This window comes from Mustela putorius, unplaced genomic scaffold (genome assembly GCF_011764305.1).
Source record: "Mustela putorius furo isolate JIRA1106 unplaced genomic scaffold, ASM1176430v1.1 tig00000275_pilon_pilon_pilon, whole genome shotgun sequence".
Lineage (NCBI taxonomy): Eukaryota > Metazoa > Chordata > Mammalia > Carnivora > Mustelidae > Mustela > Mustela putorius.
Window position 1 is genome coordinate 18,336,290 of NW_025421341.1, and position 14,031 is coordinate 18,350,320.

At 33.8% G+C, this 14,031-nt stretch overlaps 1 protein-coding gene across 2 annotated transcripts in view; it reads left to right on the plus strand.

Annotated features, from left to right (window-relative positions):
- SPAG16 (sperm associated antigen 16) overlaps positions 1 to 14,031 on the plus strand; it is a 1,017,727-nt gene that overhangs the window by 446,197 nt on the left and 557,499 nt on the right. The window lies entirely within an intron of this gene.

Here is a 14,031-nt window from a genome sequence, read left to right on the forward strand (position 1 = left end):
TTGTAAGACAAATACATTTTTTTTTCTCAAACCATCAAACTAGTATTTGTCATGAAAAATGCTCTGGAATACTCTTTTAAAATGTCACTAATTAAAAAAAAAAATCTGTACAGGTAGAAATCAGAATTGGGATTGGAAGTTTTTCCAATGGCCTGTAACCTTTAGCACATAAGATAAAACTTCAGAGATCTCCCATGACTAGTAGTATATGGAGGCAAAGTTTACATAGGTGTAACATTCACTGAAATGACCATACTAGATTCCATTTGATTTTACTGAACTTTTGCTTTTCATATATAAAGGAGCAACAATTTTGCCTTCTTCAATGTGTTTTTGTGCAGATTATATGTGAAAATTTATTTTATCAGCCTCTAAGTGCTACAAATTTTCCATGCTTTCCAACTTAATTTTGCCCCACACTGTTGGTCAATATCAATTTTTCAAGTCAGGTAGTTTCCCTCAGTCTAAATTATTGTTTTGAATGTGTTCTACTTTTCTCCCATCCCTGAAGATACTCCTCTAGTTTCGACATTGCTTCCTACTTCTCAGGGAAAATATAAAAGTTATGGGAACTCCTCAGTATTCTGCTACCACATCTCTAAAACTTACCTGTTGGTGCTTTCATTCTTATTGAAATGATGGTGTAGTTCCTGCAGTCAGAGGAGGTGTGAATTCCACCTTCTCCAACATTCTCAGAGTTCTAAGCAAATTTTCTTTCTCTATCTTGAGTTTTCATTGAGTTTGTGTCCTTTAGATTCTTTCCATCAATATTTAAAAACAGGTTATTTTACCTATCAAACTAAGACAAACAACAGCAAAAACATGATATAAAATGAAACAGCTAAACATGCAAACTTTTATTCATGTGTGTTTATATAATGTGCATATTTAAATATATAGTACTTATACATACATATGTGTGTATATATATGTTTGTGTGTGTGTGTGTATTATATATGCTTCAGCTATCATCATGTCTCTTTTCTTAGATTTGAAGTAAAAAAATTCTTTAAGAATTGTCTGTACTTAGTCTCCCTTGTCACGATCTAGTTATTCTGAATAAATAAATCATCAGTCTGACTCCTGCACATGTACTTTACCGTCAAATTTATTTTCAAATAGCTAGCAACTAGTTGTTTGTTTTTATGGAATAACTTTAATATCCTTTGAGAAACACTTAAAGAGAACTGATTTCAAATGTCCGTTTCTGTGATTTATGTAAGACTTATGGTTTACCTATATGTGATACCATAAGCACTAATAACCATTCCAAAAGAAATTCTCTAAAATAAATTAAATAGATAAAGCAAGATTTTATTTCCCATATCAGAAATAGAAAGATAACATTCATGTTGCCTTTTAAAATGCTCATTTCTTCCCCCTGTAGTCCCTGTTCAATGTCCCAGAAGTCATAAAGTATCACGTTAATGCCTCTATGTATGTCTTCTATGCCTATATAATTTATTGATGGACTATGCATAAATTAGACATTTCTAGTGGATTATGAATGTGCATTGCTTCTCCAGTGGCTTAGGTTGATTTCTCTTCTAAATAACAAATACCTGTGAATTTAACCAGATCTTTTGTTCACTAACATTATCCATTAAATTCTTAACCCTTACATCAGATCAAAATTTAAGAAACTCTTCAAGATTTACAATGTATAATAAAGACTTCTGACTGCATCAATGTGGTGTGTTTAAAGGGCTAGAGTGTTTTGAATAAAAGTTCAAACTTTGTCCTTAGCTGTTCATTTTATTCCTATTCAGAACCTTCTTACTTTGATAATTTTCCTATTGTATTCTAAAAGGACTAGCTGAATTTGAAATGAAAATTATTTTAATTACAGCAACAGAAAAGTCAATATGATATTTCTTTCTGGCAGTTTGTTCCATAGGAGTTCATTCAAGAAGTAAAGTTGTAATGAATATAACTTATATGCACATTATCCAGTTTTAGCATGTAAGTGGTAGCTCAAATTATAGTGGTAGTCCAATTATATAAGCAGTATTTTAAAACAGAATATCAGGCACCTGGGTGGCTCAGTTGGTTGAGTGACTGCCTTTGGCTCAGGTCATGATCCTGGGGTCCTGGGATTGAGTCCTACATTGGGCTTCCAGCACCATGGGGAGTTTGCTTCTTCTCTGACTTTTTCCCCTCTCATGCTCTCTCTCTGTCAAATAAATAAATAAAAGCTATAAATAAATAAATAAATAAAACAGAGTATCTAGAAAGGACTATTATGCAAATTGAAAGGACTACTAAAAAAAAAAAAAAGGATTCTTGGTTTTTCTGCATGTTTCTTTTCCTAGTCTTGTTGCTATTTTGCTTTGTCTCCTTCCATTTCCTTATGTTGATTGTATCATTTTCTTTTAAACTCTTCTTTCCATGATACTTATCTCCAAAGCAGTTATTGAGATGGGATCAGTAAAATTGTTAAACTGGTTGCATGAAGAACAAACTGTCTTTTAGAAAATATACTTGATCTCTTACAAGTTAAATCGATGTTTTATTAGTGCCTTTCAAAGCATTATCTCATTTAATCCTACCAAAATCTACTTGAAACAGACAATAAAATTATGCCTTGCATATTATAAAGGAAGAAACAGATTCAGACTTCTACGTAACTATCTCCTAAGATTACAGTTGATAAAGGACCTAGAACTGGAATACAAATCTGTCTTAAAGTAAATTTCATGCTTTGATTTCTCTGAAATTACTAAAAGACATGAACTTAAGCTTTTTAGATTCTCCAAAATTCATTTAAATTTGGTTTTAGAATGTTAATTTTCTCTATATTTGACCACTATTAAAATGTATGTATAGTTTCTATATACCACTTTCTATGCAGCAAGTTATGGTAAAAGACGGTTATAGTAATGTAAGTTGATGGGAATAAATCAATGTAAGTTTTTTTTGAAAATGTTGGTAAGCCCCATTGAAGTATTTTGTTGTAGATAATTGAGAATTAATTTCAAAGTCTAAGGAGGTTCTGTCCAATGTAGTAGCTGTGTGGTAAGTTCTGCAAATATTACAAGTAATGAGATTTTATGTTTAGCAATGATTAAGGATTTATATTGGCAAATTCTAGAAAAGAAATTATTTTCACGATATATTTGTACCCTTAGATTAACGTTAGATATAATCTATTTGTACAGTACTCAGTATGTAAAATTCCATTGTGATCGATCAGTACATAAAATTGATACTAATACTATTGATCATTTTCACACACTTATGTTGTTACATAGAAGAGAACTATAAACCCTTGTGCTTTTAAGCTTTTCTATTTTACATCACCATATCTCTTAAATAAGAAAGCCTAATGTCTGCCTTCAAAATATAAACTTTTATTAGAAATTATTGGCAATTTTTATCTGCTCATTCTTGTTCATATTTCTAACACTGAAATTCACAGAATGCATATTGTGTTTTTTAAGAAAAATTGTTTCTTGACTATTTTGTAGCACATGATACCTATTAGTGTTTTATTTACCTCCCTCAAAATATGGTTAAAATTTTATTAGAAATCTTTCTTTGGATTATCAATTTTTAATGTTTATTGAGATTTTATGGCAATTTTCTTTCCATGAAATTTGATTATTTTAATTCTACAACTTAATGAGTTTTTATAAATTCAGAGTTATGCAGTCTTCAATACTGCCTAAATTTGCCATCAAATTTTGCCATCACCCTCCCAAAAAAGCCTGTAATCATTATCACTGATCCCCATTTTCACCCCACCTCTAGGCAACAACTAAACTGTATATATTTGTATATATTTATCTACAGTAGACTTTTTTTTAAAATAAAATATGGTCACATATGTTCTTTTGTATCTGGCTTCTTTCATGGAGCATGATTTTATTATTTTCAGTATTATAATAAATATAGACGCTTTGTTTCTTTTTGTGGCTACATATTCTATACACATACACACATACCACATTTTGTTTATCCATTTATTAGGCAATGGGCTTCTTTGACTTTTTTGGCTATTGTGAAGAAAGATTCTGTGCATATTCATTGCACAGATCTTTGTGTGTACATTTACCTTTATTTCTCCTGGGTTGAGAGTTAAGGAGAAGAGTTGCTAGGTCATATGATAATTTGTGTTTCACTTTTTGAGGAACTGGCAAGCTGTTGTCAGCAGTGCATTACTGCCAGCCATGTTTGAGTGTTTCAGCTTCTTCCAACCTTACTATCTCTTGTTATTTTCAGTCTGTTGATTATATTCCAGTGAGTATAAAATGGCATATCCTTGTGGTCCTTATTTGTGTTACCCTAATGATTAATACTCTTGAGAAATTTTTCATATACTTATTGGTCATTTTTATTAAACCTCTTACCAAATTTGCAAGGGGACTTTATAAAAATGTAACATCCCAGTCCTGCTTGAACTGACTCTACACTTCCATAAACACCGTAGTCAGCTGGGCCAATATTCATCTATACTTTCTACCAAGTATCATATGTTTTCAACAGGAAAAAAAAATAATCAATCCAGAAAACAGTGAGACTCAAAAATTTCTAATCCTTGTCTCCCACTCACTCCATATTGTTGGAATTCAGATCTGGCCTAGCATACTTAGAAAATAGTTATTGTCAAGGAGATCATAAAAGAATATTGAACTCTGAAACAGAGGAGTGAGAAAGAATCTATACTTGTTTTTGTTTTGTTTTGTGGAGTAAAGATTTTCTTTATTTCCTAATTTCTAATTCTAGGAATCAGCTGTCTTCAAGATGATAGTGTGTTCCTTGGCAATATAAATCTGAAAGCTGTTAATAAATTCTGTCATTTATTCCCATTGTTTCATCATGCATTAAAAGTTAAGAAGTACAAAGCTATATTTTAGAAGATTGACAGATTTTCCAGGCATCTGCCATATTAGCTACCCAGTCAAATGTATTTTTGTAGAACACAATGTATACAGTCTTTCAGACTACAAAATAAGGAACAAATCCTTCCACACTGTCCAAACAACCTTCCTGCAAGTCAAGAAGACAGATGGACTAAGGGTAAATTCCAAAGAGAGTAAGGTAAAGAAAACAAGGCCATCTTCTGAGATACTGGGAGAAAATTGGAGTTGAAAGATAGAGTTAGATTAGATGGTGAGGACAGAGGATTTGACTTGGAAACTTGAGAACACTGAGTTGCCGATCTCAGACTCATTTACTTATAGCCATTGTCCCTGAATTTGGGAGCAAATTTGGAAGGGGATGACAGTATTGAAGTTTGTGAATAATTGAGCTCCAAACAGTAGTGTAGGAACAAAATATTTAATGTGAATAATTAACTTACTTGATAAGACTTGAGTTTCTCTATTCACTTAACTATTCTATTTCACTTTTCAGAATGAAACATGTTGTAAATGCCAAATCACACTGTTAAATATTCTGTGTAAAACTTAAGCATTTACTTAAATGTATTATTTGTAGCAAATTACTTCTAACTTTCTCAGGTTATCAGTACCTAAATAATGACTAAAAAGAACACGAGAAAAGGCCACAGTTTTGGTTTGCATTTTTATGTCAAAAGGAGAAGCTTGAGATATGTCTTCACTCCTCTTCTCATACAGTTGCTTTTATTCTACCTGCAGGTGTTTTGAGGAAATGGACTTATTGATGAGAGGTGGTAAGAGAGGAATGTTTTCACCTTGTTTCCTTAGTAGTGAGTCAATAGAGATGAGAAAAGGAAGACAAAAGACAAAAATACAAGTGTATTAGAGCTTCACTGACCTTCTTAACCATTTGACAAAAGACAAAAATACAAGTGTATTAGAGCTTCACTGACCTTCTTAACCATTTGCCTATGATCAGCTGTCATCTGAGTTACAGAAATTTCTAAGAAGTCAAAATTTCTACTAGAAAATACCCTAAATGATTCATGTCTTCTTATATATGTGAACTTGGAGTTCAGTTTCCTACCATGATCTGATTGTAGAACTCAGTAATTTTTAAGAGATAGCCAGCTATTATATTTTTCCAGGCAAAGTGTGGAAAAAGGACAGTTTCTTCTCAGAAAAGTTAAAACAAGCATCTACTTTGATTTTAGAGACAAAGACAATAATAAATACTTTTAATGCTGAAATAAAAGAGCCAAAATCTGATTCTCTAAGAGGAATACTATTAAGAACAGTCATGATTTTACAAAAGAAACAAAGGTGTTAAGAGGAATAAAATATATAAACTGTCTGTGATTATTCAGAGTTTAATTTGTACATTTTTCATTTGATAAATTATTCAGACTTTTTGCTTCTCTTTCTATTTTTAAAATCTTAATGCTTTTCTTTCACCACTTTTATCACTTCTAGGGGAAAAAAAGGGGCACTAAAATTGCAGAAACAGAAGGAAACCTCCAAATGATAGCAATGTCTATTTTCTCTCTACTATTCAGAAAAACCATTTTTAGAATAGAAAGTTAAAAAAAAAAACTAGTATAATAGAAGCTGAAGTTACTATACAAGAAGGTGAGAGTTCTGGGCTGCTATTTTAAATGAATTGGTAGTCTTTTGCCTCAAATGGATTATAATCCAGTGTACTAATATGTAGGAATCTTTTGTTTACTATTTTAAACCTGTATCTATAAAGCAGATATATTCCTGTAGTATCTGTATAAATAGAAAAAGGTAAATAACAGAAAATTTGTGTAAGCCAGATAATTCCAGAAAAGGGAGGCACTCTACAAGTGAGAAAATGAACACATTATCTTTAATGATTGCCTGTAACAATTATATAGAAATAAGATCTATTGGAATATTTAAGGATGATAGATTAGACAGGAATTACAGATGCCAGACAGAGCAGACCCCTCATCTCCTGAGGATCAGTACTTTAAGATGATTCTACAGTCATGTAGTTAGATGATATGAGACAAATAGGAAAGGGAGACAATATCTGACAAAGATTTGTCAGTCCTCTGTGTTAAGGGGGAAAGTGCAAAGGTGACTGAGGAGCAGAGAGAGAGTTCATGTTTGAATTGTGTTATAAACCAGGCTTCCCACAGTTTCAGTCTCCTCTAAGAAACCGCACGTATCCTCAAGGGGCAAAACCTCAAGAGAGGAAAAAATCCTAAATAGCTCTAGAGGCCCAACTGAGAGCCTGAGGTACTTGCTAGGTTCCTACCTCCACTTTCTCCCAACACCACAAGATTTACTAAAAATTCTAGTCTGTTTTTCCATTGCCCTCAGGAAATTTTGTGAGGGGAAACACAAATATTGTCCTTATTCCTGTTATAGAAATATTGTCCTTACATCCCTGTATTTTTCTTCTTTCCAGAAGCTCCACCTCTCAATTTTTGGTTTCTTTGGCAGCCCTGAAATCTAATTTATTGTGTGTAAAAGTTTATTGATTACCTATATGGGCCTAGTACTGGGTTAGGTGTTCAGGAAAAATTGAGAACAAAACCAGATGTAGTTTGCCTTTATGCAATTTAAAATCTACTCAAGTTCTCAGACATAAAGTAATTACATAAACAGAAGTAAAACTGAGGTTGAGACGTATATAGGGTGCTGCAAAAAGATATATTAGGTGAATTTGACTTTGCTGGGGGGTCAGATGATATTTCTGTATATCACAGATGATACTTCATCTGTGTTTAGGGCTAGATAATGGGTAAAGGGAGGAGGAGAGTGAAAATCATTCCTGGAAGGAAGAACACAGATACAAAAGCCTCATGCAGCATAATGAGACTAGACAGAGTGAAGACTGACCACCCTACTAATCTATAAAGCCAATCAATATATTTCAAAGAGTGGGTGTTATATGAAATATATTATCAGGCCATAGCAAAATTTGGTTAAAAATTTAAGAGGTGATTGCTAAAATGTCATGTTTTAAAGTTTAAAAACACACTTCTAAATTATGTATAAGACAGAAAATTATTTCTAACTGATGTTAGAAAATATTTAGGACTGAATGATAATAAAAATATTATGCATTGATTTTCATAATATATAGTTAGAGCAGTGCAAAAAAAAAAAAAATCCATGGCTCACCTCCCCTCTCCAGGTGTCATCTGACAATGAGACTAAACCACCACTCGATGTTTACCTTTATGTCCTTCCTATTTGTGCTCTTCCTCTTTCACATAAAGTAACTTGGGTTAAAGAGAGGAGCACCAGGCCAGGAAATACCATTGTGAATCTGTGTCCCAACTCTATCATCACTTACTAGCTCTATGGTCATGGATATGTCTGATAATCTTTTTAAGTTTTAGACTCTTCAACAGTAAAATTGGTATGATAATATTTAATGAAATACTGGCCATCAGCCACATTGCAGCCCGCTAACATTTCTAATAAGCATTTCTCATTGTTAAATTCCCTTGCTTAAAATCTTTTAATGACCTTCCCTTCCTCTGAGGATGAAGATATAACTTCTTAGCTTGGCTTAAAAGGAAATACACAAACTGGCCTTGAGCGTCATATCTGGCCTTATCACATGTCATAGTTTCCTAAGTTCTCTCAGTAGGTGTTGTCAAAACTGTAGTGGGTTTTTTCTGTTATAGAAAGCATATAGGTAGAGCTGGATGATTACATGTTAATGGTATTATGAAAAACATTTATCCTTTGGGCAGATATAGGAAACTCATGATGTCTGAGAATTTTTCCAGCTCTTCAATTCTGTGATACTCTGGTATATAATTACATGTAATACTTCCAATTTATTAAATAATAGAAGAACCCACGTATAAAAATATGGTTAAATGCAAATGAACTTGCTCATAGCTCAAAGTACTATTTTTATTTTAAAAATATCTTCATATAACAATGGTTATTACAATGCCTAAGGCACAATTCAAAGTCAGGTTCTAGGCAGTGTGGCAAGTTAGAAATGCCGGAATATATAACACATTAATTACTTTAAGAGCTTTCTCAAATATATTGATCATTAATTTTAAAAAATCCAGACATGATAGAAATTGCTTGTATATATGATATAAATGGAGAATCACTATCAAGTTTTATGTCTAACTTGATTGTTGGTATAAAATTGACGGTCTCTTTATTAGCATGAGGCATTATTAATGTGCTCAGCATGTAACCAGCAGTATTCCAAACAACCACAGTGAGAATTGTTCTACTAAAAAACAAAGCAAAAGTGTAAATGTTGGAGTTTTCAAGTGAAGGGATGATACCTGCAAATGCGAGATTAATTTGTGATTGCTCAGAGTTCCGTTTTATAACCTTGGTATGGATACTGACTATACCTTTTGTTCTGCCACCAGATGGCAGAAGTAGGCATTACGTAAGTGAGAGTTTACAGTTAAAGTGCTTTTAGTATTTTTTGCATAATTAGATTAAATCAAAACAGGCAGCTTGAATTTTTTTTTAATAGCTCTTATAACAAGTTTGGTAATGGTAGAGATGGAAAATATTAGCTAAAATGAGATTTTGTAATTAAATCCATTACAATATATTTTAAAGTATTCCCTCAGAATAGTATTTTTCTTTATTAAAAAAAAGTCTCACAAGGAATTCTCACTGACATGTCTTAATGTATGAAATAAATATTTTCATCCTTGATGTATTATTAATCGCTGTCTCATCTCACCCTAAAGGTGGTCAGTGGATGCATAAATAGGGGTAAATTTAAAAGCATTAGACACATATAAAGTACAAACCACAGAAGAGATGTATGATATAACTATTAAATTAAAGCATGTATTACTTAGAAAAAGAATTACTAGTGTTAAAATGGGATGTAAACAATCACAGGTACATTAATATAAAATTATCTGGCTGGCTTAGTAAGTTTGAAAAAGTAATGAAATTCATTCATGTAAACCCTAGGAGTTTTAAAAAAGTCATTCCAAAGGGATACACGTTCCTTTTTTTTTAAGAGTTATTTTTGGAAAGATTTTATTTATTTATTTGTCAGAGAGAGATGAGGAGAGAGAGAGAGAGCACAAGCAGGGGAACGACCGGCAGAAGGAGAAGCAGGGTCCCCACTGAGCAGGGAGCCTGATGTAGGACTGGCTCCCAGGACGCTGGGATCATTACTTGAGCCAAGCCAGGCATTTAACTGACTGAGCCAGCCATGCATCCCAGGGATACATGTTTCTTTACTCAATAGAAAATGTTATGGCTATTCAAAAAATGCTTTTGAAGATCATGGATAAATTAGCTGTTTTCCATATAAATTCAATGATATGTGCCATGTATTGTTTTTTGTTCTGGCATTTTTTGTTCATTCTTTAAAAAATTCCACTTCTTGTATCTCATTGATTCTTCAACCCTGTACATTTGACATAATATGAAGGAAATAGTCATATCTAGTAAGTGTGTCTGGTTAGAGTCATTTGTATGAACAACGTCTTCTTTGTCAACCCAACAGACTATTTGGTTCTTAAACTCTGCGTAGCACATGACAAAGCTGACTGTGATTTCCTTCTTAAAACATGATTTGCCCCTTACGTCTCTGATATTACATTCCTCTATGTTTTACTGTACACTTCCTTTAAAGTTTATTTTTGGGGAGGGAATTCTGGTTCTCTAACATGCTTGTAGATATTAGGGATCATAGCATCATTTTATTTCTCTCTTATGAACATTTCTCCACCTAATGCCATTCATTCTCTCACCTCCAAATGTTACCTATATGATGAAGTCCCCCAAATGTCTATGCCCACCCACCACTTTTCTTCATTGGCCTCCAGACTCTTAGATACAACTGCTTCCTTGCATTAAGTCTCTTTAATTCTAATACATTCCCTCATTGATGGCATTGGTTTCATGAAGGTGCTGGGCTGCATAATGCTCTACCTTCTGGTAAAAATGTAAAAAACATGCTCAAATAAAATGACATGAACCACATGCTTATCACACGTAAGAGAAAATAACCGTGTAATAGAGTGGCCAAACTATCATCACTGTCCTCCAGGAGTACGGTATTTATAAAGAGTTTTGAAAATTTATTTGGGCTCAGGGAAGTAATAGCTATGCAAGTGAGGCATGATTTAATTTATAGAAGTGCCCTCTTGGGACTAAATATAACCTTGAGCCCAGGTGTATTAATTCATAAATGTATTAATTTTTAAGCTTGTTTAAAAATAAGGATTCTTGGTTTATACTGTTTTATATTAAAATACCTATCAACTTGAATATGCCTGTAACATATATTTTATATTATTGTTTAGCCTGGCTTGGAATGGGAAACTTCCCAACAACCATCTCCCTACAAGGCTAGCTGCTGGCCTGTGACATGTCTTGGTGCCAAATATTCTGCCCAGATAAAAGCAAGCTATATAGAACAGTCTCACTTTGAATGTGAATCAAGAAACATAGGAAGAATGAAACATTAGGTGGTGGGATCTGCAGTTGTAAAGTCATGGAGTAATTTGATAAAAGGGCCATGACTGGGGCTAGTTATGATTGAGGCTGTCCTTTTGAGGCAGAACAGTATTAAAATGAGCACCTGATATGTGCCATGTATTGTTCTGAGTACTTAAAATACAGCAGTAAACAAAACAAAGTCTTTGCAATCATGGAGTATGCAAACTGAAGGGGACATAGAGACAAGTAAACAACACGCACTATAATTTCAAATGAGTGTATGTATTATAAAGCTATAGAGTTAATGGAACAGGTGTTGTTCTGGGATGGAGTGGATTGGGAGGTCCTGGAAAGCCACTTTGAGATGGTAACAACTAAGCTGAGATTGTGTGTGCCAAAAAGGTGTCAGTCTGGCAAAGATTTCAGGGAAAAACATTTTAGGCATCATGAAAAACAAATGAAAAGGGCCTAAGGCAGAAACCAGAAAGGGAAGGGCAGTGCAGTTAGAGGAGTGTGAGTGAGAGGTATTCTGACATGTGGTAAGAGAATAAGTGAACTGGGTGTAAGCTTAAATTCCAAAGAAAAGCAAGTAAGAACTCTTAAGAAATAACATGATGTGATATACGATTATTCTAGCTGTTGTATGACACATAGGTATAAGGAAGAAAACTTAGTGAGGAACAAGAGAGACTAATAGGTTGTTGTTTCTTTTTTTGTTTTGTTTTGTTTTGTTTTTTAAGTTTCTAAAAGGGGAAAATAGGATGGTTTAGGAGTAACTAGAGGGGATGACATAGACTTTTGCTTTAGTTTTTATATTTTCAGTATTGGGAAATCTTTTTTTTTAAATTTTTTATTTTTTATAAACATGTATTTTTATCGCCAGGGGTACAGGTCTGTGAATCGGCACTCACCAAAGCACATACCCACCCCAATGTCCATAAACCCAAGTATTGGGAAATCTTAAGCATGTACGTAGGCTTGATAAAGGAGAATGAAGGAAAGAAGAGATTAAAGAAATATGTAGAGAAAAGTGATCAGTGGTAAAAGATCCTAGCTGAGGTATTGGGAGGTAAAGTTAAATAGTTGGCTCTTGTCATGTCAGATGAATCCCATCACAACTGCTTCGAATAATGCAAGAAATGAGGAAAATTTTCACAGCACCAAGGTTTCATGGTAGAATTTTTATTGGAAAGGGGAAAATCTTGCTGGGCTGAACTTAGCAAGATGAAGATGTCAAAGTGCCTCATTCTCATTATCATTCTGCAGAGAGGCATAGAAGGAGCAAAGCATGGGCTGGACTTTGCATATGTTCATTTTAGTGGAAGAACCTCTCAATTTCTTGCCTCCCCCTTAATATAGCAAGCATGATAAGTGGCCTTGTCAGTAGGAGAATACATTGGTTTTTGACATCTGATAATGTGGATTTCATGTGCCAGCCAACGAGGAATTTTCTAGGAAAGCCAGATGCTCTACAACTGGATGGAAGGCTTTAATGTGGTCTAAGCAATTCTTCAGTCCACCCTGACTGGAGGAGAAAGCCATTGATTGGTTCTATGGAAGGCTGGATTTGGGTGTGTACCTTTAGTGGGGAGGGGTGGGGAGAACTCACTGTCTGTGTAACACAGAGTAAGCATCTAGGTCATTTTGGATATTTCCTCCAATAGTATAACATCTTTAAACAAGAAAACAAATACTCAATCCAAGACTAGAGTGATTATATAAAAGTTAAGGTATTTGAGGTAGAAGGGAATAGGGAAACCATAATTTAAGCAGGTAATGTTCCCAATTTTCTCAGTGAATAGGTAGCAGTATCTCTTGCTGAGAATAGAAGGAGTTGTGTAAGGAAACTTGAGGGACATAGTGAAAGTTTAAAATTATCAATACGGAAACAAGAGAAGTTAAGAAAAAAATGAAAAGACTGATAAAAAATGCTAAGGGCCCAGGTGACAGATTTTTAATTGCGGAGGGGTTATGAATTTTAATGCTACTGACATGAATATGTTTATATATGCACACTTATGCTTTCCTTGAATAACATTCAGCCTCTGTTTATAGAGATCAGGTAGGTGGCTGTAGCAATGATCCATAGTTGGCATTTTTCTAGGTGTATGTCCCAGAAGTATGGCATTCATTATATCTGAAGAAGCTAGGGTCAGATTATTTGTATGATAAACCATATACCATGGTATCCACATGTAGTGACAAAAGGATAGAAGCCATCAAGGAGCCTATAGGTCAATAGAATAGTATTCATCAAGCAGTCAATATTCTATTTCAGAAGTCCCATGAATTATAGGAGTGAGAACCTGAAGAACCAGGATGGTTCTACCGGACTGTGGAGTGATGGTATTTCCATAGCTTTAGATAAAATCCTTTAAAGTAGAGCTAGAATATAACATTAGGATTTTCTTGCCAAAGTGGACTGAGAATAGGATTGGAACAAAGAAACTCCCGGGGCACCTGGCTAGCTCAGTTAGTAGAGCAGGTGACTTTTGATTTCCAGGTCATAAAAAAGAACTCGATAATCCTCATGAATGCTGAAGACTTCTAATTTTATAATGGGAATTCAGGACAGAAGAAAGAACATGAGATTTCCCAATTTGGGGTAAATTAAAGGAATTTATTGGAAATTTAGTTCATGGAAGTAACAAGGAAAAAGTAGAGTCCATGTGATATTATGACATGAATCTTCAGAGAAGGCAAAATATGAGATGAGAGTTTTCAGAGATTATCATCGCCTCCCCCCAATACTATA